Source organism: Chlorocebus sabaeus, chromosome 20 (genome assembly GCF_047675955.1).
Source record: "Chlorocebus sabaeus isolate Y175 chromosome 20, mChlSab1.0.hap1, whole genome shotgun sequence".
Classification (NCBI taxonomy): Eukaryota; Metazoa; Chordata; class Mammalia; order Primates; family Cercopithecidae; genus Chlorocebus; species Chlorocebus sabaeus.
The window spans coordinates 108,913,503-108,935,861 of NC_132923.1; the positions used below are offsets into that span (position 1 = coordinate 108,913,503).

Here is a 22,359-nt window from a genome sequence, read left to right on the forward strand (position 1 = left end):
ATAGACCACAGTAATGGTTCCTTTGTTTCTGGTTGGGCTCAGCCAACTGGTGGTGCCGATAAGATGATAAGACGTCAGAGGATGGGAGAAGAGAAAGGTTTGAGTATTTATTTCCTGGTTCCCTCCCTGCCAGTTGCAGGATCAGCTGCAACTTCTTTTTTTTTTTTTTTTTTTTTTTTTTTTGAGACAGAATCTCGCTCTGTCGCCCAGGCTGGAGAGCAGTGGCTTGATCTCAGCTCACTGCAACCTCTGCCTCCCAGGTTCAAGCAATTCTCCTGCCTCAGCCTCCCAGGAAGCTGGGATTACAGGCGTGTGCCACCACGCCCGGCTGATTTTTGTATTTTTACTAGAAACAGGGTTTCACCATTTGGCCAGGCTGGTCTCGAACTCCTGACCTCAAGTGATCTGTCTGCCTCGGCCTCCCAAAGTGCTGGGATTACAGGCATGAGCCACCATGTTCGGCCTCTGAAATCTCTTTTAATCTGGAAGAATCTCCTCCCTGTTTCTTGTGTGCTTTTATTTCATTTTATTTTTAACTTTTTTTTTGTTTTGTTTTGTGTTATAGAGACAAAACAAACAGGGTCTCCCTGTTTTGCCCAGGTTGGTCTCAAACTCCTGGGCTTAAGGGATCCGTCCGCCTCAGCTTCCCAAAGTGTTGGGATTACAAGCATGAGCCACTGAGCCTGGCCCTGTGTTTGTTTCTGTGTTCATACGGTTGATTTCGGGAGAGAACTGGCTTCGTTGTCCAGTAGAATGTTCTATATTCTGGAATTGGCTGATTTCTTCCTTGTGAGGTCCTTTAATTTATTCCTCTGTCCCCTGTATTTTCTGAAAACTGAGGTTAGACCTAAAGGCTTGATTAGATTCAAATTTGGACATATTTGCTTGTTTTTTTTTTTTTTTTTCCCACCCAGGCTGGAGTACAATGGCACCATCTCAGCTCACTGTAACCTCCGCCTCCTGGGTTCAAGCAATTCTCATGCCGCAACCTCCCAAGTTGCTGGGATTACCAGCGGTAATCAGCAGGTGTGTGCCACCATGCCTGGCTGCTGGTGTTTTTTTATTTTTATTTTTTTCAGTAGAAACGGGGTTTCACCATGTTGGCCAGGCTGGTCTCGAATTCCTGACCTCAACTGATCCGTCCACCTCGGCCTCCCAAAGTGCAGGAATTACAGGCATGAGTCACTGTGCCCGACCAAATTTGGACATATTTTCAAGTGGAGCCATCATAGTTTGCTAACAGGATGGATGTGGGGTGTGAGAGAAAGCTTCGGACTCAGTTTCCTCATTTGTAAAATATTGATAGTAATACCTGCCTACCTACCCTGCTTATTGATAATCTCAAAAGAGGTGCTGATCTGCAGCTCCCACGTATGCACGTGGAAGGGACTATACTGGAAGGCAGGCCGAGCCAACAGTCCCGGACCTTGAGCCAGGTGTCCTGGAGACTCTGGGCAATGGAGGCTGGTTGATCCCGGAGGTCCCTCCCAGGCTTGCTGTCCCTCCTGGAGGGTGGTGGCTGGAGGAGGGCTGAGGTGAAACTGTTTTGGAACCAAGGATCTGGGCTGGGGAGCAGAGTTGAGGCCTTGCCTTTCAGGTGAGCAGTTTGCATGAAGGCTGAGTTCGTGTATGGACCATGTCCTCGTATTTCAGGGCACTCAAGGCTCAAAAGGCCTCTAAGGGAGACAAGAAGAAATGATCAAACTGAGCCTGTTTCTTTTCTTTTTTTTGTCTGTCCTGGATATTTTGTGTTTTCTCCTCCAGACCCACTCTGGGAATGGTGGTGCATGACCAGAGTACACTCCACCCTTCTTCACCCACCTCTGTGCCCCGGATGGGGCACATATATATATATAAATATATAGATGGGGTCTCACTATATTGCCCAGGCTGGTCTCGAACTCCTGGGCTCAAGCAATCCTCCTGCCTTGGTCTCCCAAAGTACTTGGCCTAAGCCTGTTTCCATGTGCCTGGCAGGAGGCCTGGGCTGCATTTTGGGGATTGGGAGAGTGTGTGTGGTGGGGGAGCATGGAGCAGTATGGACGCATGAACTTGAGGAAGGAGGTGAGCCTGGCAGGCGTGAGTGAGGGGAGACTGGGCGTGAGTGTGCAGGTATTTGGAGGAACACAGTGAGAGTGGACATCTCTGCATGAGAGTAGGCACTGAGTGTATACGAGTGTGCAAGTGTTATGTGGTCTGAGTGTGTCTGCCTGTGTGTGATGTGGGGCTGGAGATGGAGGAGGGGGCAGATGCTTGGCTCTAGTTCTACATGACTGAGGCAAATATTACAAGTGGTTTGTCCTGGCCAGGCGCGGTGGCTCATGCCTGTAATCCCAGCACCTTGGGAGGCCGAGGCGGGTGGATCACTTGAAGTCAGGAGTTCAAAACCAGCATGGCTAACATGGTGAAACCCCATCTCTACTAAAAAGACAAAAATTAGCCGGGCATGGCAGTACATGCCTGTAATCCCAGCTACTTCAGAGGCTGAGGCAGAAGAATCGCTTGAAACTGGGAGGCAGAGGTTGCAGTGAGCTGAGATTGAGTCACTGCACTCCAGTTTGGGGGACAGAGTGAGACTCTGTCTCAAAAAAAAAAAAAGTATTTTGTCCTTTGAGAGCCATTTTTGGCTTTGATAAGGGACATTAGGCGGAGGAGCCTGGCCCAGATACCCAGAGTGGAGCTGAGGCTGGATGCTGATGCAGGCCCCGACTCTGCTTACACCTGCCTTGCTGTGGGAGCCTGGTCCTGTCGGGACCTCAGTTTCCCTCTCTGTGTAGGAGGTTGTTGGGTCGGCTGATGTATCTGAGGGACTTGCTTCTTTAGACAGGGTCCATCCCAGTGCCTGGTGCCTGGGGGTGCTCACATGGTGCTTGTTGGTTGGTTGAAGGAATGAGTGGGTAAATGGACTGGAAACCGAGGCAGAGACTCTGGCTCACCTCTCACTTATGCACACGGGATGCCCCCACCGGCTCACTTTCACACATACCCCGACACCCACACTCACACATTCATGTGTGTTCACCCTCGATTGCCCACCCCTCTTCACCCACACGCTCCCACGAACTCACACGCTGCCCAACCCAGGCTCAAGGTCTCAGGGAGCTTCCACGTCCACCCCCACAGCTCTGTTCCCATGGGGTTTCTGGGCTCAATGCTTCTTGGTCTCCAGGGATGCCCTGCCCAGTCATGCCGCTGGCCACAGTGACTCTTCTGAGCTCCTCTCTTCTCCCTCCACTTCATATCCCAGCGGGCATTCTCTTTCCTCCACTCCCTTTCTTTTATTTTCTCTCTCACCCCCATCCAGAGACACACAGACCCAAATGCGCACTGGCACATGCTCGCCGCCTGTGTCTCCTCATCTCGTCTTTTGTCTTGGATCTTCCCTTGTCTTTGTCCCTGAGTCTCCTTGTTCCTCTCATCTCTCCAGGCGTTTACATCTGTCTTTTTCCCTGAGCCTCGCTCCCTCCATCCATTCCTCCGCCCTCTCATTTTTTTTCCCTGACTCCCTCCCCCCTCCTCCCTTTCTCCTTTGATTTTCCTGATCACTCATCTCTCCTCCCTCCTCTTCCTCACTCTCATGCTCCCTTTCTCGCTCTCTTGAGTGCATGCACTTGCTTTCTCTCTCTTGCTTTTCCTCTTTCTCACCTCAGCTCCCTGGCCTTGGGCGCTGCCTACAGTCGGCGTCCCTCACTCTTTATGAGAAGCCTCTGTGCAGTGCCCAGGTCCTGGCGGCCCAGCTTGGAAGTTCCTGTGGCACCCCTTGAGAGGCCCTAGGGCCATAGCGTTTCCTCCCAGGGGTGACTTGGTAGTGATACGCCGTTTCCTCACTTCTGCAATTGCCAGACAGCACAGAGGCTGAGGCTGGGGCCAGGACCCAGACAGAGACACACAGTTCCCACAGCTGAAGCCGCTGCCCCTGCTACAGGTAAGGGGGGACTCTTGGGCCCTGCTGGGCAAGGGGGAGGCATAGAAAAATATCCTTAAGAGGCAAACCAAGGTCATGCCCCCAGGCTGCGCCTAAGCAGATGGGCACTTCTATTTTTCTTTTCTTTTCTCTTTTCTTTTCTTTTCACAGGGTCTCTCACTCTGTTGCCCAGGCAAAAGTGCAGTGGCGTGATCACGGCTCGCTGCAGCCTGGACCTGCCAGGCTCAGGTGATCCTCCCACTTCAGCCTCTCAAGTATCTGGGACTACAGGCGTGCTCTACCATGCCTGGCTAATTTTTGTATTTTTTGTGGAGACAAGGTCTTACCTTGTTGTCCAGACTGGTCTCCAACTCCTGGGCTCAAGCAATCAGCCTGCCTTGGCCTCCCAAAGTGCTGGGATTGCAGGCGTGAGTCACTGTGCTTGGCTGCTTCTGTTTTTAAGGGATTGTTCTGGCACCTTTCTCAGGCCCAGAGACTCATGTTTAGAAATAACTTCTAGTGTCCAGACATTCCTGGAGAACCCAACACCCAAGTTTGGCTTTTCCGAGGCTGGGACAGTGCTGACCCAGAGACCCCACTGGGAGGTGGCGATGGTGGTGATGGGGGCAGCTTGGATCTCAGGGAGCCAAATGACATCTACTTGACTAGCTGTGTGGTCTTGGCCAAGTTATGCTCCATCTCTGTACAGTTTTCTAAATTGTCAAATAAGGATAATGCCATCTCCCCCACAGAATTGTCGGGACATATAAAGGATCTGGTACAGGGCGGGGTACTTAGGAACTCACTAAATGCTAGGTTTGTGGGGTGGGGAAGGGGGTGCTGAAAATAACCAGGTTCTTATACACAGGGCCAAGCCCACAACCAATGGCCCCTATCAGGTCCCAGGTGCTGGGGACAGGGCCCAGGCTGGCACCTGCCGTCCTCCGCTGGCAGGAGGTCCCGATGTGGGGCTGTGTACTCACTTACTTGTGAAATATGACAGAACGGCAGGCTCTCTCCCCACACCAGCTGCTCTCCTTTAGCTCTGACTGAATACCCAGCTGTGTTCAGGTGTTTGGGGTGGTGTGTGTGTGTGTTGGGGGAGGCGGTAGGGGTGGGAGGTGTGTTGGGGAATAATAGGGAAGCAAAAGAGACACCACTATCTTTAGGTCCTGACAAACCAGCCAGAGAAAGAGGTCAGCCCCTTAGATGACTGGGTCCTGGGCCTGAAGTGGGCATCCGGGGTTTCGATCTCAGCTCCTGCTGACAAGCTGGGGCCTTGAGTCATTCAGAAGTTGCACTTTCCTCCTTTGCAGATTGCAGGTTAAAATACTGACCTCTGTGGGCCGGGCGTGGTGGCTCACGCCTGTAATCCCAGCACTTTAGGAGGCCGAGGCGGGCAGATCACAAGGTCAAGAGATGGAGACCATCCTGGCCAACATGGTGAAACCCCATCCCTACTAAAAATACAAAAATTAGCTGGGTGTGGTGACAGGTGCCTGTAATCCCAGCTACTCGGGAGGCTGAGGCAGGAGAATTGCTTGAACCTGGGAGGTGGAGCTTGCAGTGAGCTGAGATGGTGCCACTGCACTCCAGCCTGGGTGACAGAGCGAGACTCTGTCTCAAAAAACAAAACAAAATACTGACCTGTGAGTTTGAGGGGAGGATGAAGTAAGAGGTGGGGTGGGGAAGTGCTTTGTCAATTGGAAAATGCTGCACAAAGGGGACCAATGCATTCCCTCTAATGCTGACTCTGTGATGCCTGCTGTAAACGCCTTACGGATGAGGAACCTGTTTTGTTCACTGTTGTATCCTTTATCCTTAGCACAGGGTTTGCAACATAGCATATGCTTAGAGTATGCACAGGACAGATGAATGACGAAGCGGTTTTTGCAGTTGGAAGGGAATGGACGGTGAACCAGAGGTCCAGTATCTGGTCCCAGCTCTGCTCCCGACACTGTGTTCACCTTGGGAAAATCCCTTTTCATCTCTGGGCCTCAGTTTCCCCATCTGGTCATTGAAGGAGTAAGGAATTCACAGTTTATGTTATCAGTGACAAAATGCGCCTACAGGACTGAGTTTTCTCTGATTGGTGGTGGGAAGCGGGTATGAGGAGAGGTTGGGATCTTGTTGTCCTTTTACAGGGAGCCCCTTCCCACCCCAGGCCTATAAAGGAGGCCTTGTTGAAGAGGACGGCATTCTCTTTCTTGGTGGCATCCCCCACTTTCCTGTTCTGATTCCCTAGGTGGGTAGAGGCTTGGGCCTCCGAGGGCAACAGTGGAGCAGGAGCCTGGTAGCACCCCTTGACGGGCCTAGAGGTGTGTGTCTGGGTCAGGAGTGGAGCCAGCTCCCGAAGGGCAAATGCTGGGACCCCTCTCTGACCAGCCCCTCTTGGGTTCCTTGACGGCATGATGAGAGTGGGGAGAAGCCTCTGGTGTGTCTTTGTGTGTGCATGTGTGTCTGTGGTTATGTGGGGTGTCTCGCTATGTCTGCGTGTATCTGGAATAATGGGCCAGGAGCATAGCCAGGCTGCATGTGGCCTGCTCCAGCCAGACAGCTCCCCTCTCAGGAGCAGATGGCCTGCAAAGCCAGCTGAGAGGCTGATATGCCTCTGTGTGTCTTCAGCCGAGGGGAATCACAGCCAGATTCTGTGTGTGTATTTGTTTGTGTGTTTGTGTGTGAGAGAAAGAGACAGAATATGCAGGGGAGGATCAGCACTCAGCCGCCCCTCCCCACTCCCTTGGTTCTGCAGGAGGGGGATCATCAGGGCCTGGGTTTGGCATTGAGCCCGACTGGCTAACAGGAGAAGAATGTCAAAATCAAATTTGTGCATACCCTGCGCCGCCCACCCTGCCCCGTTTTTTTTTTCCTTTTGAGACAAGATCTTGCTCTGTCATGAAGGCTGGAGTGCAGCAGCATGATCACAGCTCACTGCAGCCTCGATCTCCTGGGCTCAAGCAATCCTCCCACCTCAGTCTCTCAAGTAGCTGGTACCATAGGTGCACAACATCTTGCCTGGCTAAGTTTTGTGTTTTTTTTTCTTTGTAAAGGTAGGGTTTGACATGATGCCCAGGCTGGTCTTGAACTCATATGCTCAAGCAATCTGCCTGCCTCGGCCTCCCAAAGTGCTGGGACTACAGGTGTGAGCTACCATGCCTGGCCCATGCCCGGCCCATGCCCTCCCCACCCCCCTTTTTGTTTTTTAAGAGACACAGTCTTGCTCTGTCACCCAGGCTGAAGAGCAGTGGCATGATCATGACTCACTGCAGCCTTGAACTCCTGGTCTCAAGCCATCCTCCTGCTTTAGCTGCCCAAGTAGCCAGGACTACAGGCGCATGCCACCATGCCTGGCTAATTTAAAAAACAATTTTTTGTGTGTGTGTGTGGAAATGGGATCTTGCTATGTTTCCCAGGCTGGTCTTGAACTTCTGGCCTCAAGCCATCTCCTACTTTGGCTTCCCAAAGTGCTGGGATTACAGGCGTGAGCCACTGCACCCAGCCTACATTACCTTTTACAGTTCATAAAGTCCATTTCAATGTATCAAGTGCTTTACTGTTTACCAAAAACTGTCACCACCAATAATCTCACTTCCTTTTTTTTTTTACAACAATGCTTTGAGATAAGCAAGGCACAGACACCGCATTTTGCAGATAAAAACCCAAGGCTCAGAGCTGGAATGTGGCTCACTCAAGTTATGTGGGTGAGTGGCACAGCTGAGGCCAGAGCCCACATCCCCTGGTTTCGGTTCCTATGCTTTCTCTCTGGCTAACCTCGATTGCTTCTAGGAGACAGTGTGTAGCTGGCTTGGTGCATGGCCAATTCAGTTGCTTCTTTATTCACTTATTCAACAAACATTTTCTGAGGACAGCAGGGAAGGGAGTTCACAGTTATTGAGTAAATTGCTTCACTCGGCTCTCACAATCACCCTGTGAGGAAGGTTTATTACCATCATTTTGCAGATGAAGAAAGGGAGGCTGGGAGAGCCAAGGATCACATAGCAAGGAAAAGCAGACCTAGGTGCAGACTCAGGTCTGTGTGACTCCAGGGCCTGTGCCCAGCCCTGCTTTTTTCCCTATACGGGGTCCTGGACTGGCCACGAGGACACCAGCAGGACTCAGGAACTCCCAGGCTGGGAAGAAGTCAGCGTGATTCCTGGTATAACAGAGGCATGGCCAGGTGCGGTGGCTTATGCCTGTAATCCAGCACTTTGGGATGTCGAGATGGGCGGATCACCTGAGGTCAGAAGTTCGAGACCAGCTTGGCCAACATGGTGAAACCCTATCTCTACTAAAATATAAAAATTAGCCAGGCATGGTGGCATGTGCTTGTAATCCCAGCTACTTGGAAGGCTAAGACACGAGGATCACTTGAATCTGGGAGGTGGAGGTTGCAGTAAGCTGAGATTGCGTCATTGCACTCCAACCTGGGTGACAGAGAGAGACTCGGTCTCAAAAACAACCCACCCACACACAAACAAAAACCAGAGGCATAACAGAGGCATGATGTGCCCAGTGCTGGGGCAGCCCAGAGGAGGTGGTTCCTCTCTGCCTGGCCCTGTCCTGGAAGCAAACTTGGGTAGGGTAACTCAGACAGATACCACCTGGTATCTGGGAGCCAGGAGGAGAGACCCAGGCCAGACTTGGGGTTTCCTAGGCCAGCTGAGCAGAGGCTGAGTCTCATCAATGTTATATACATATCTGGGGCCAGGGTGAGGTCCCCAGTGAGAAGGAACACTGGGTAACTCTGACTGGCACCCAGATCATCATCATCCCGGGTACCCTAGACCCTGTCCTTAACCTCTCCCAGACAGGGTGCTCCATTCATCAACCAATAAATGTGCATGGTCCCTTGCACTGGGAATTGTGGGAGCCTGGCATAGAATTCCCCAGAGGTCAGGATTTCTGCTCCCTTAATTCATCCCTCAAATCCTTCTGCGTCTTGGAGAAATGGTATTGAAACCACTCTGTGAGAGGTCTTATTAGAGGGTGTGTCCGGCACGGCCGGGCCAGGGCACAAATGTCAAGCAACAGAGCATGTCAGAACAGGAAGTAACTCATGTACTGAGCACCTTCTATATGCCTAGTACTGTAGAGGTTGTCTGTCTTCAACATCAGGGCTATGTTGTGAGGTCTTTATTTATTTATTTATTTTTTTTTGAGATGGAGTCTCGGTCTGTCACCCAGGCTAGAGTGCAGTGGCACAATCTCAGCTCACTGAAACTTCCCCCTCCCGGGTTCAAGTGGTTCTCCTGCCTCAGCCTCCCACATAGCTGGGATTACAGATGTGTGCCACCACGCCCAGCCAATTTTTGTACTTTTAGTAGATATGGGGTTTCGTCATGTTGGCCAGGCTGGTCTCGAACTCCTGACCTCAGGTGATCTACCTGCCTTGGCCTCCCAGAGCGCTGGGATTACAGGTGTGAGCCACCCCATCCAGCCTAATTTTTATTTTTAAGAGATAGGGTCTTGCTGTGTTGCCCAGGCTGGAGTGCAGTGGTATGATCATAGCTCACTGTAATGGACCCAAGTGATCCTGCAGCCTCAGCCTCCATAGTAGCTAGGACTGCAGGCATGTGCCACCACGCCTGGCTAATTTTTTTTTTTTTTTTTAAATTTTGTAGAGACAAAATTTGGTTATGTTGCTCAGACTGGTCTTAAACTCCTGGCCTCAAGCAATCCTCTTACCTCAGCCTCTCAAAGTGCTGGCATTATAGGTGTGAGCCACCTTTCCAGCCTCAATGTTGATGTTATTCCTGTTTTATAGATGAGGAAACCGGGACTGGTCCCAGGGAATCTAAGAGCTGGGATTGGCTAGAGCTGGGGCATGAAGGTTTGGAAACGAAGAGTGAGGGATACTGTGACTGTGTGTGTACGGAGGCTCACCTGTCTATTTAGTCAATATTTCTCATGTGTTTGCTACGTAGGAGGCCCTGTGATGGGTATTGGTGATATGTCAGAAGCCTTGGCCCTGGGGAGTTCACAGTCCAAAAGGAGAGAGAAATCAACAGCTATGATAATGCAATGTGATGTATTGTTATGGGAACTTGAGGTGGAACTTCCAACTCTGTCTGGGGTAGGGAAGTAAGAGGAACGATAGACAACATTCAATGAGCTCTCACTATAGACCAGACCAGGCACCTTCTTTTTTTTTTCCTGAGATGGAGTCTTGCTCTGTCGTCCAGCTGGAGTGCAATGGCGTCATCTTGGCTCACTGCAATCTCTGCCTCCTGGGTTCAAGCGATTCCCCTGCCTCGGCCTCCCAAGTAGCTAGGATTACAGGCATGCACCACCATGCCTGGCTAATTTTTGTATTTTTAGTAGAGATAGGGTTTCGCCATGTTGGCTAGGTTGGTCTCGAACTCCTGACCTCAAGTGATCTGCCCGCCTTGGCCTCCCAAAATGCTGGGATTATAGGCGTGAGCCACTGCACTCGGCCCTGATAAGGACTTTATATTCTTTCTTTCTTTCTTTCTTTCTTTCTTTCTTTCTTTCTTTCTTTCTTTCTTTCTTTCTTTCTTTCTTCCTTCCTTCCTTCCTTCCTTCCTTCCTTCCTTCCTTCCTTCCTTCCTTCCTTCCTTTCTTCCTTTCTTTCCTTTCTTTCTTTCCCTTCCTTCCTTCCTTCCTTCCTTCCTTCCTTCCTTCCTTCCTTCCTTCCTTCCTTCCTTCCTTCCTTCCTTTCTTTCTTTCTTTCTTTCTTTCTTTCTTTCTTTCTTTCTTTCTTTTTGAGACAGAGTCTCGCTCTGTTGCCCAGGCTGGAGTGCAGTGGCGCAATCTCGGCTCACTGCAAGCTCCGTCTCCCAGGTTCATGCCATTCTCCCGCCTCAGCCTCCCGAGTAGCTGAGGCTACAGGCGCCCACCACCACGCCTGGCTAATTTTTTGTATTTTTAGTAGAGACGGGGTTTCGCCATGTTAGCCAGGATGGTCTCGATCTCCTGACCTCGTGATCCACCTGCCTCGGCCTCCCAAAGTGCTGGGATTACAGGCGTGAGCCACCGTACCCGGCCATACACATTATTTCATTGACTCTTCACACCACTCTGGAGAGGTATGTGCCTGGGTATTATCAGCTCCATTTTCAGGGAGGGACCTGAGACTCAGAAGGAGAACAGGCTTGGCTGTGGACCTGTGGTAGGAAGTGAGAGAGGCAGGATTTGAACCCAAGTTTGTCTGACTCCAGAGTCTGTGCTCTTAACCACTGTTCTCTAAATACTATACATCCTTTATTTTGCTTGATGCTTACAAAAGCCCTATGAAAGAGATGTGTTACTGTTTGTATTTTACAAATGAGGCCCAAAGGAGGCAAGCAGTTTTACCAAAGGTTGCACAGCTTTTAAGTCATAAACTGAGTCATATGACTCTAACTTAAAAATACACAACGTACTTTCAAATTTGCCATCTCTTAGGCCCATTAATTTTTTTTTTTTTTTTTTTTTTTTTTACGGTGGTGAAAACCATAACATAAATTTACTCTCTTGGCGTGCATTTTTAAAAATTTAAAAATTTATTTTATAGAGATTGGGGTGTTGCTATGTTGTCCAGGCTGGTCTCAAACTCCTGGGCTCAAGTGATCTACTCATTCTGGCCTCCCAAAGTGCTGGAATTACAGGTGTGAGCCACGTGCCTGGTCCCTCTTAACATTTTTAAAGTGTATAGTTCAGTCATGCTAACTATGTTCACATTGTTGTATAACAGATCTCTAGAACGTTTTCTTTTCTTTTTAAATCCTGTGAGTGCCAATAGAATGTTTTCATCTTGGCTGGGTGCAGTGGCTCACGCTGGTAATCCCAGCACTTTGGGAGGTCAAGGCAGGTGGATCACTTGAGGTCAGGGGTTCGAGACTAGCCTGGCCAACATGGTGAAACCCTGCCTCTACTAAAAATACAAAAATTAGCTGGGCGTGGTGGTGCATACCTGTAATCCCAGTTACTCAGGAGCCTGAGGCAGGAAAATCGCTTGAACCCGGGAGGCGGAGGTTGCGGTGAGCCAATATTATGCCATAGCACTCCAGCCTGGGTGACAGAGTGAGACTTCATCTCAAAAAAAAAAAAAAAAAGTTTTCATCTTGCATGACTGAAACTCTACATCTGTTGAACATCTCTCTATTTTCCCCTCCCCCAGCCCCTGGTGGCAACCACCATTCTGCTTTTGGTTCTATGCGTTTGATTACTTTAAATGTCTCATATAAGTGGAATCATCTAGTATTTGTCTTCTTGTGGCCGGCTTATTTCACTTAGCAGAAATGTCTTCAAGATTCATCCATGTTGTAACACGTGTGAGAATTTTCTTCTTTTGTAAGGCTGAATAATATTCCATTGTATGTATATACCACATTTTGCTCATCCATTCATCTGTCCATGGACATGTTAGGTGTTTCCATGCTTGACGATTGTGAATAATGTTGCTGTGAATCTGAATGTGCAAATGTCTTTTCAAGATCCTGTTTTCAGCTGGTGCAGTGGTTCATGCCTGTAATCCCAGCACTTTGGGAGGCCAAGGCGGGAGGATCAGTTGAGGTCAGGAGTTAGAGACCAGCCTGGCAAACATGGCCAAACCTCATCTCTACTAAACATACAAAAATTAACCAGGCAAGGTGGCGGGTGCCCGTAGTCCCAGCTACTAGGGAGGCTGAGAACCACTTGAACCTGGGAAGCAGAGGTTGCAGTGAACCAAAATCGTGCCACTGCACTCCAGTGCTCACTCCTGGGCAACAGAGTGAGGCTCCATCTCAAAAAAAAACCAAAAAAAAAAAAAAAAAAAAACACCAAAAAAAACACCTGTTTTTAGTTCTTTTGAATATATAGTGTACCCAGAATGGAATTGCTGGGTCGTATAACCATTCTAATGTTAGTTTTTTGTGGAGCTTCTATATTCTTTTCCATAGTGGCTGCACCATTTTAGAATCCCATCAACACTGTGCAAAGGTTCCCATTTCTCACATCCTTGCTCACACATTTCTGTTTTATTGACAATGGCCATCCCAGTGGGTATGAAGTGATATTGCATTATGGTTTCAATTTGCATTTCTCTGATGATCAGTGATATTGAACCACCTTTTCACGTGTTTGTGGTCACTGGTGTATCTTCTTTGGAGAAATGTCTATTCAAGTTCTTTGCCCATTTTTAAACTGAATTTTGTTGTTGTTGTTACTGAGTTGCAGGAGTTCTGCTTATTAACCCCTTATCTGATATCTGGTTCCATCCCAAAGGTTGCCTTTTCTCCCATCCACAGGTTGCCTTTCCACTCTGCTGATTGTTTTCCTTTGCTTCATGGAGATTATTTAAAGTTTGCCAAAAATTCGTTTATTTCTGCTTTCGTTGCCTGTGCTTTTGGTGTCATAGCCAAGAAATTATGACCCATTCCAATGTTATGAGGCTTTTTATTGTTTTTAATTTAAATAATTAATTAATGATTTTTTTGTTTTGTTTTTTTAGAGACAGAGTCTCCCTCTGTTGCCTAGGCTGGAGTACAGTGGCATGATCATAGCTCACTTCAGCCTTGAGCTCCTGGGCTCAAGGTATCCTCCTGCCTGAGCCTCTGAGTAGCTGGGACTACAGGTGCATGTCATCATGCTCAGCTAATTTTTTAAATTTTGTGTAGGAACAAGATCTTGCTATGTTGCCCAGACTGGTCCTGAACTCCTGGCTTCAAGCAATCCTCCTACCTAGGCCTCCCAAAGTTCTGGGATTACAGGCATGAACCACTGTACCTGGCCTATTGTGAAGCTTTTTTTTTTTTTTTTTTTTTTTTTTTTGACATGGAATCTTACTCTGTTTCGCAGGCTGGAGTGCAATGGCATAAGCTTGGGCTCACTGCAACCTCTGCTCTGCCTCCCAGGTTCAAGTGATTCTCATGCCTCAGCCTCCTGAGTAGCTGGGATTACAGGCACCTGCCATCATGCCTGGCTAATTTTGGTATTTTTGTAGAGATGGGATTTCACCATGTTGGTCAGACTGGTCTTGAACTCCTGACTTCAGGTAATCTGCCCACTTCAGCCTCCCAAATTGCTGGGATTACAGGTGTAAGTCACTGCGTACAGCTGTGTAGCTTTTATCCTATGTTGTCTTTGAGGAGTTTTATAGTTTCAGGTCTTATATTTAGGTCTTTAATCCGTTTTGAGTTAATTTTTGTATAATACATGGTGTAACATAAGAGCCCATCTTCATTCTTCTGCATGTGGATATCCATCTTTCCCAGCACCTTTAGTTGAAGGGACTATCCTTTTCCCATTGTGTATTCGTGGTCCTCTTGTCAAAGATTATTTGACTATGTGAGGGTTTATTTTGGGTCTCTCTATTCTGTCCCATTGATCTATGTGTCTGTATTTATGCCAGTCCAAACCATTTTGATTACTGTAGCTTTGTAATATGTTTTGAAATCAGGAGTTGTCTTTCAGTTTTGCTCTTCTTTCTCAAGATTGCTTGGACTACTTGGTGTCCTTTGAGGTTTCATATGAATTTTACAATTTTTAAAAAATTTCTGTAAAAAATACATTGGGATTTTGATAGAATGGCATTGAATCTGTAGATCACATTAGGTGGTATGGACATTTTAATAATATTAAGTCTTCCAATCCATGAACTTGGTATGTCTTTCCACTTATTTGTGTCATCTTCAATGTCTTTCAACAAATTTTCTTTTTTTTTTTTTTTTTTCTGAGACGGAGTCTTGCTGTGTCACCCAGGCTGGAGTGCAGTGGCCGGATCTCAGCTCACTGCAAGCTCCGCCTCTCGGGTTCACGCCATTCTCCTGCCTCAGCCTCCTGAGTAGCTGGGACTACAGGCGCCCACCACCTCACCTGGCTAGTTTTTTGTATTTTTTAGTAGAGACGGGGTTTCACCGTGTTAGCCAGGATGGTCTCGATCTCCTGACCTCGTGATCCGCCCGTCTCGGCCTCCCAAAGTGCTGGGATTACAGGCTTGAGCCACCGCACCCGGCTCTTTTTTTTTTTTTTTGAGATGGAGTCTCGCTCTGTTACCTAGGTTGGAGTACGGTGGCGCGATCTCGGCTCACTGCAAGCTCCGCCTCCTAGGTTCATGCCATTCTCCTGCCTCAGCCTCCCGAGTAGCTGGGACTACAGGCACCTGCCACCACGCCTGGCTAATTTTTTTGTATTTTTAGTAGAGACGGGGTTTCACCCTGTTAGCCAGGATGGTCTCAATCTCCTGACCTCGTGATCTGCCCATCTTGGCCTCCCAAAGTGCTAGGATTACAGGCGTGAGCCACTGTGCCCAACCTTCAGCAATGTTTTGTAGTTTTCAATGTACAAGTCTTTTGCCTCCTTGGTTAAGTTTATTTCTTTTTTTTTTTTTTTTTTTTGAGATAGAGTCTTGCTGTATCGCCCAGGCTGGAGTGCAGTGGAATGATCTTGGCTCACTCACCGCCTCCCAGTTCAAGTGAGTCTTCTGGCTCAGCCTTCTGAGTAGCTGGGACTACAGGCACATGCCACCATGGCCAGCTAATTTTTGTATTTTTAGTAGAGATGGGGTTTCACCATGTTGGCCTGGCTGGTCTCAAACTCCTGAGCTCAAGTGATCTGCCTGCCTTGGCCTCCCAGGGTGCTGGGATTATAGGCATGAGCCATTGTGCTCAGCTGGTTAAGTTTATTTCTAAGTATTTTATTTTTTTTGAATACTGTTATAAATGAGATTGTTTTCTTAATATCCTTTTCTCTTAGTCCCATATAAAAATCTTCATTTCACAAATGAGGAAACAGAGAGTCAGAGTCACAGGATGAGTTTAGTGGTTGAACCAGGATCTGACCCAGCTCTCGCCCTACCAGGTGGGAGTCAGATGGATACAGAGCAGGTCATGCCATCCCTTTGTCCCATTCGTTTCCCAGCTTTGAGGAGCAAAGGTAAAAGCAGGGACTCAGGTCAAAGGCATCTCTTCCTGGGACCTCACAGCATCTGGAGCTCCCGTTCTCAGGTTGTAGGGCAGGCCTGTGAGTGGACAGGTTGGCTGAGGAACAGTTTGCTTCCAGCAGGGGCCACAGCTTGTTCTAGGAGAGTCACGATGGACCTTGGAGTTCAGAATCCCAAGTCCGCCACTTCCCCGCTGTGTGACTGTGGACAAATCTGTTTTCTTCTCTAGTCTCACTTTTTACCCCTGGAAAATTGGGTATCTTGTAAAACCAGCCTCAAGAAGATGATCTGAGGAGGAAACATGATCATAGGCAAGATGTACTGTACACCAGTAAATGGTGCCCAGTGCCTTGAAATTAGGGGGGCTCCAGCCTCATGCTCCCCATAGAGCAAGGAGTACTTGGATCCGAGAAAGTGTGCCCACTTGGAATGTGGTGTTCCCCCGCCTTGACCACTTCTAGTCCTTGCCCTGTTGGTGAATGCACCCTCAGGCCTGCCGGGCTGCAAGGAACTGCTGGTGCAGGAGCTATGGATGAACTTGGATGTATCTTATTTATAGCTTATAAATATTTAGAATTTTGTACTTTTGACCTCAACTGGCCCCACAAATGTTAGGGGCTAGCATGACTGGTGAACCCAACTTCCCAACCCACAATCTGGCCTGGGGAATCAACCAGCACATACCTCCTTCCGTCCATCTCCTGATGGTCCCTCCTCTCTGGCTGTCCAGCTGTGGATGACAGAACCCCTTCTCCAGGTTCCCTAGGGACTGGGAATGCTTCCAGCAGGGATGGGGGCCGAATGCTGCCAGGGAAAAGGGTGGGAGATCCAGACAGCAGAATTCTTCTGTCTCCATGAATATTTATGGCCTCTCTACCCCACCCCCAGCTGAGGGCCGTGCTTGGGCCAGCTGCCCAGCCTTGATCCATCAGGGAACTATGCCCATGTGTTAAACTGAGTGGTCCGAGCCTCTTTTTTCTTTCCAAATGTTTATCCTCTTCCTGAGCTGTTGAAAGCTTTGTTGGCATTAGCTGGAGGCTCTATCTGGAGCTGGCAGGAAAGTCAGTGTGTAGGTCAAAGCCCCTAGGTCAGTGGTGGCCCACAGTCCCCTCCCCTGGCTCCAAGCAGCTGGGCTGGGGAGAGGGAGGCTTGGTCATTTGTGGCTCAGGTCCTGTTCCAGCTATTTTGCATACTTATCTTTGAAACCATTGTTAGGATTGTAAGATTTTGCAAATGAAGACATTGAAGCTTAGAGAGGTGAGGTCACTTGCCCCAGGTCATACAGCAAGTAAATGGTAAGCCAGGTATGAACCTATAGACCTTTCTGACTCCAGAGACCTTGTTCTCCCTAACCCACTCTACCCCAGTACAGCTCCCCTGGGGAGACCGTGCACATTTCCTTTGTGCCGGGGATTTCAGAGCCATCATCAGGGCACGGTCACTCATCGATTGATTCCTTGGTGTCCGACACTGGGATTAAAGAGATGAAAAAGATCTAGTCCCTGCCCTCAAGAAGTGCCCAGTCTGACAAGGAAACAGCCACAGAAATTAACAGCTAAAACATATTGTGTCAGGTGCTAGACTGAGGAATGCGCCCAGTGCATGGGGACCCAGAGAAGAAGGCAACTCATTTTGCCTGTGGCAATCGGGGAAGGCATCCCAGAGGAAGCACTCTTTTAGATTAGGTCTTAAAGGTGAGTAAGTTTTTTTCTAGGTAAAGCAACAGGCAAAAGTGCGCCGCGGCATGTGGAAAGGCAAAGAGATTTGAGGAAAAATGGAGTTTTTAGGGAAGCGGCGGGAAATTCAGTGCAGCAAGAGTAGAAAATGAGTAGCGGGGAATGGTGGAAAATGAGGTGGGAAAGGAGCCTGGACTGGATGCTGGGCCAGGGGAGCCATGGAAGATGTTAGCCCAGGCAAGCGTGTGACTGGCAGTTATTGGGGTACAACATGTCTCAGATTTCAGTGCATGCATGAATCACCTGGGAATCTTATTAACGTACAGAGTCTTCTTTTTTTTTTTTGGAGACAAAGTCTCACTCTGTTGCCCAGGCTGGAGTGCAGTGGTGTGATCTTGGCTCACTGCAACCTCTATCTCCTGGGTTCAAGCAATTATTCTCCTGCTTCAGCCTTCAGAGCAGCTGGGATTACAGGCGCCCACCACCATGCCTGGCTAATTTTTGTATTTTTAGTAGAGAGGGGGTTTCATTGTGTTGGTCAGGCTGGTCTCGAACTCCTGACCTCAAGTGATCCGACTGCCTCAGCCTCCCAAACGGCTGGGATGACAGGCATGAGCCACGACACCCGGCCAACATACAGATTCTGATACAGGACATCTGGGGAGGGGCCCAAGATTCTTCATTTCTAACAGGCTTGCAGACGGTGCCAATGCTGCTGGTCCAAGGACCACAGTTTGAGTCCTAAGTTTGTAGAGGACTCACTCTGCCTTGTGTGGCAGCTGCTCTGTCTGGGGAGCAGGCAGTCCTGTTGGTTGCTGGGTGTTTGTTCACCTGGCAAATGTTTACCAAGCTTTTGCCCCAGCCAAGCTCCCTGAGTACAGGGGACGGGGAGAGGAATTGGAAATGCCACTTTCTGGTCCATGCCACCACTATCTCTGACCTCCAAAATGCTCTTGTTGTTTCCACACTTGCTCCCTACCATCTATTCTCTACCTGACAGCTAGAGCAAGTCTGATCGTGTTACTTGCCTGCTTAACGACACTGAAGCAGCTCTCCGAGGCTCATAGAATAAAATGCTAACTCCTTACCGTGGCTCAGGAGCGATCTGGAGCCTGGTGTCCTCTGCTCACATCCCACTCTTCCCATTTCTCACTCCCCTAGGGCCACACCAACCTTTCAGTTTCTTGTTCCTACTTCAGAACATGATGAAATTATTCCCATTACAGGCCCTTTGCACATGATACTCTCTGGCCGAAATAATCCAGATCTTCCCCTTACTTGTTCCTTTTTTCTTTTTTAGAGTTCAGCCAGGGGGAGACACAGATTTTATAGGTTACTAAAGCTTATACAATTAGAAGGGCCCCCCTTTGGAGATACCAAATTACTAATATACAATTAGATACAGGGCCTAGGAGAGGGCCTTAAAGCTTAAGCTTCATTGACTTCATGGTAAAGCTATCTCTGGTTTTGTTTATATATCACCTCCTCCAAGAAGCCTTCCCTGGTCATTCTACTTAAAACAGCCACCAGCTGGGTGCAGTGGCTCATGCCTGTAATCCTAGCACTTTGGGAGACTGAGGCAGCAGGATCGCTTGAGCTCAGGAGTTCAAGACCAGCCTGGGCAACATAGTGAGACCTTGTCTCTGTTTATTAAAAAATAAAAATTAAAAAAAAAAAAAGCCATCTACTCTATCTTCATGTTACTATTTTTATTTCCTTTATTAAATTCATCACAATTTGAAATTATCTTATTTGTTGCTCCACTTATTTTTGACTGTTTCCCCAACTAGAATGTAAGTTCTTTGAGAGCAGGAACTTTGTTTTGTTTCTGCAGTCTCCCCAGCATAGGGCCCAACACCCAGAAGGATGTCAGTAACTGTGAGGTGAATGAATGGACATTGTCCCTGCCTCTGGATGGCAGAGAGGACACACAGAGGCAATGTCAGTGGAATAAAGAGCCATGAGCTACGGAAGTCCAAAGAATGGGCACTTAACCAGACCAGGGGTGGAGCCGGGTGTGCAGGAGGCCAGGAGGCTTAGAAAGAGCTACTTGGAGGAAATGAGGTCTGAGCAATCTTAAAGAATGTTCTAGTAAACATCCAGGCAATGATAAGGAAGGAAGGATTTCTTGGCAGAGGAAACAGCATGAATAAAGTAATGAAAGTACAAGCTCTCAGGCCCAGAGGAGAATCAGCTGGTTACATTTTGGGTGATTTCAAGGGTTCTACTCATGCAAAGATACAGCAATAGGCACTAAGTTTGGGTTGGGGCCAAGGGAGTGGGAGTCACATGGGGGCCAGGAGCCTGGGACTGAACAGAAGGCAGCAGAAATAGGAAAAGCCAGGATGACAGGTACTGGCGGCACCAAGGGCAATGGCTTTGAGTCAAGCAGGGGCTCCACCAGGACTCCCCTCACTGATTCTGGTCCTATACCTGGAAGGAGGAGGCCTACTCTTGCTGGACCTCCTGTCGGGGCTGTGTGGACTGGGGAGGCTCTGGAGTCAGATAGACCCGAGTATACAATCTCCTAGGTTGGGTTCCTGGGAAGCCAACTTTGAAATAGAGATTAGCATGCAGGCACAGTTTTCCTGGAATATTTTATTCTCCTGTGTTTGTGGGGGGTGGGGGGTGAGGTGTGGGCAGGTGTAAAGATGAGGTCTTGCTATGTTGCCCAGGCTGGTCTTGAATTCCTGACCCATCCTCCTTTCTCAGTTTCCCCAAAGTGCTGGTATTACAGGCATGAGCCACAACACCTGGTCTTCCTGGAATTTTTATTTTTATTTTTTTAGATGAAGCGTTGCTCTGTTGCCTGGGTTGCAGTGTACATCTAATAGCTAAAGAATTTAACAATATAACCACCGTATCATTATCCTACCCAAAAAAATAAACATTATTTTTTTTAATACTATCTGTGTTTGAGTTTTCCCAAATGTCTTTTTTTTTTTTTTTTAATTCTTTTTCTGTGTGTGTGACAGGGTCTTGAGGCTCTGTTGCCCAGGCTGGAGTGGAGTGGCATAATCGCAGCTCACTGCAACCTTGAACTCCTGGGCTCAAGCAATACTCCTGCCTCAGCTTCCTGAGTAAGTGGGACTAGAGGTGTGCGCCACACCCAGCTAATTTTTAAAAGTTTTTAGTAGTGATGGGGTCTTGCTATATTGCCCAGGCTGATCCCAAACTCCTGAACTCAAGCAATTATCCTGCCTTGGCCTCCCCAAAGGGCCAGGACCTCAGGCATGAGCCACCACAGCCGGCCCAATTGTCTAGAAAATATTTTTTGCAGTTCGTTTATTTGAATCAGGATCCAAACGAGGTCTGCACACAGCATTTTGTTGCTCAATCAAATTTCTTTCTTTCTTTCTTTCTTTCTTTTTTTAGTTTCGTTCTTGTTGCCCAGGCTGGAGTGCAGTGGCGCTATCTCGGCTCACTGCAACCTCTACCTCCCTGGTTCCAGCGATTCTCCTGCCTCAGCCTCCCCAGTAGCTGGGATTATAGGCGCCCCACTGATTTTTGTATTTTTAGTAGAGATGGGATTTCACCATGTTGGCCAGGCTGGTCTGGAACTCCTGACCTAAAGTGATCCTCCCGCCTTGGCCTCCCAAAGTGCTGGGATTACAGGTGTGAGCCACTGTGCCTGGCTCGATCGAACTTCTTGAATGAGGGTTTGACATTCCCCTTTCTCTCCTATCACTCACTCCTCAACCCATGCCTGGGCAACTGTTCTCCCTCTGATCACATGATCTGCTCACATGAGATTGATTTCCATGTTGCCACATCCAGTGTTTGCTTTTCTGTCTGCATTGTCATTCATCTCCCTGTGACTTTTCACACTGTTGCCCAGTTCTTCCCAAGCTCTTGCAACTTTCTTCCCTTAGGCCTCCAGCGTGGAACCCTACCTGTCTCTGACTGTCCTGTCTCTGCCTCCTTCATGGGTTTGTCCTCCTCTGACTTCTTCCTTGATGTTGGGCTCTTCAGGGTTTAACCCTGGTCCTCGTGGGTGTTTCACAGGCACCTCAAATGGGATATGTCCTCATATGAATTCATCCTCCGTGCCCTCATGCTGTTCCTCCTCATCAGTGTCTTCTCCATGAAGACAGACGCCACCGCATCCTCAATCATCTGGCCCAGAAACCTGGCAGTTCTCTTTGATTCCTCCCTTACTTTCAACCAATATCCCATCCATTACCAAGTTCTGTCCATCTGATTTCCCAAACAACTCTCACAACCATCGTTTCCCTCCATCAGCTCTGCCCCGGTGCAATCCTCTTGAGGCCCTCCAGATGACTGCCCATGTCTCTTTGCTGTCTCCCTGAGTCTGGTCTGATCACCTCCAGTTCATTCTGTGCACAGTGATCAAAGCCATCTTCCAATCTTGTCCCTTCCAAGCTCAAGATCCTTTAACAGCTCCCATTGTCTGCAGAATAAAGTCCAGACTCCTTAGACTGACCTCCAGGACCCATCTTGAGTTGACTGATGCTTTTTTTTTTTTTTTTTTTGAGATGGAGTCTCGCTCTGTTGCCCAGGCTGGAGTACAGTGGCGCGATCTTGGCTCACTGCAACCTCCACCTACTGGGTTCAAGCGATTCTCCTGCCTCAGCCTCCCGAGTAGCTGGAATTACAGACACATGCCACCACGCCCGACTACTTCTTGTATTTTTAGTAGAGACAGGATTTCACCATGTTGGTCAGGCTGGTCTTGAACTCCTGACCGGATGATCCGCCTGCTTTGGCCTCCCAAAGGGCGAGATTATAGGCGTAAGCCACCGCGCCTGGCCCTGACGCTTATTTTTTAAGCCATTGTCTCTTTTCAACTCCTTAAAGTTTTGGCCAAACCAAATGTCTTACGTTCCTTTAGAACAAGGTACGCCTTTGCCTATTCTTCCCGGCCTCTGTGCTGCAGTCCCCTGTGCCTGCTATTC

At 48.6% G+C, this 22,359-nt stretch overlaps 1 protein-coding gene across 1 annotated transcript in view; it reads left to right on the forward strand.

Annotated features, from left to right (window-relative positions):
- The first annotated feature begins 3,147 nt into the window (after window positions 1-3,147).
- The window catches only part of PTAFR (platelet activating factor receptor), a 33,466-nt gene continuing 14,254 nt past the window's right edge, over window positions 3,148-22,359 (forward strand). The window contains exon 1 of the mRNA XM_007979788.3: window positions 3,148-3,925. The gene's annotated coding sequence lies outside the window, so the exon portion shown is untranslated. The remainder of the gene's footprint in view (window positions 3,926-22,359) is intronic.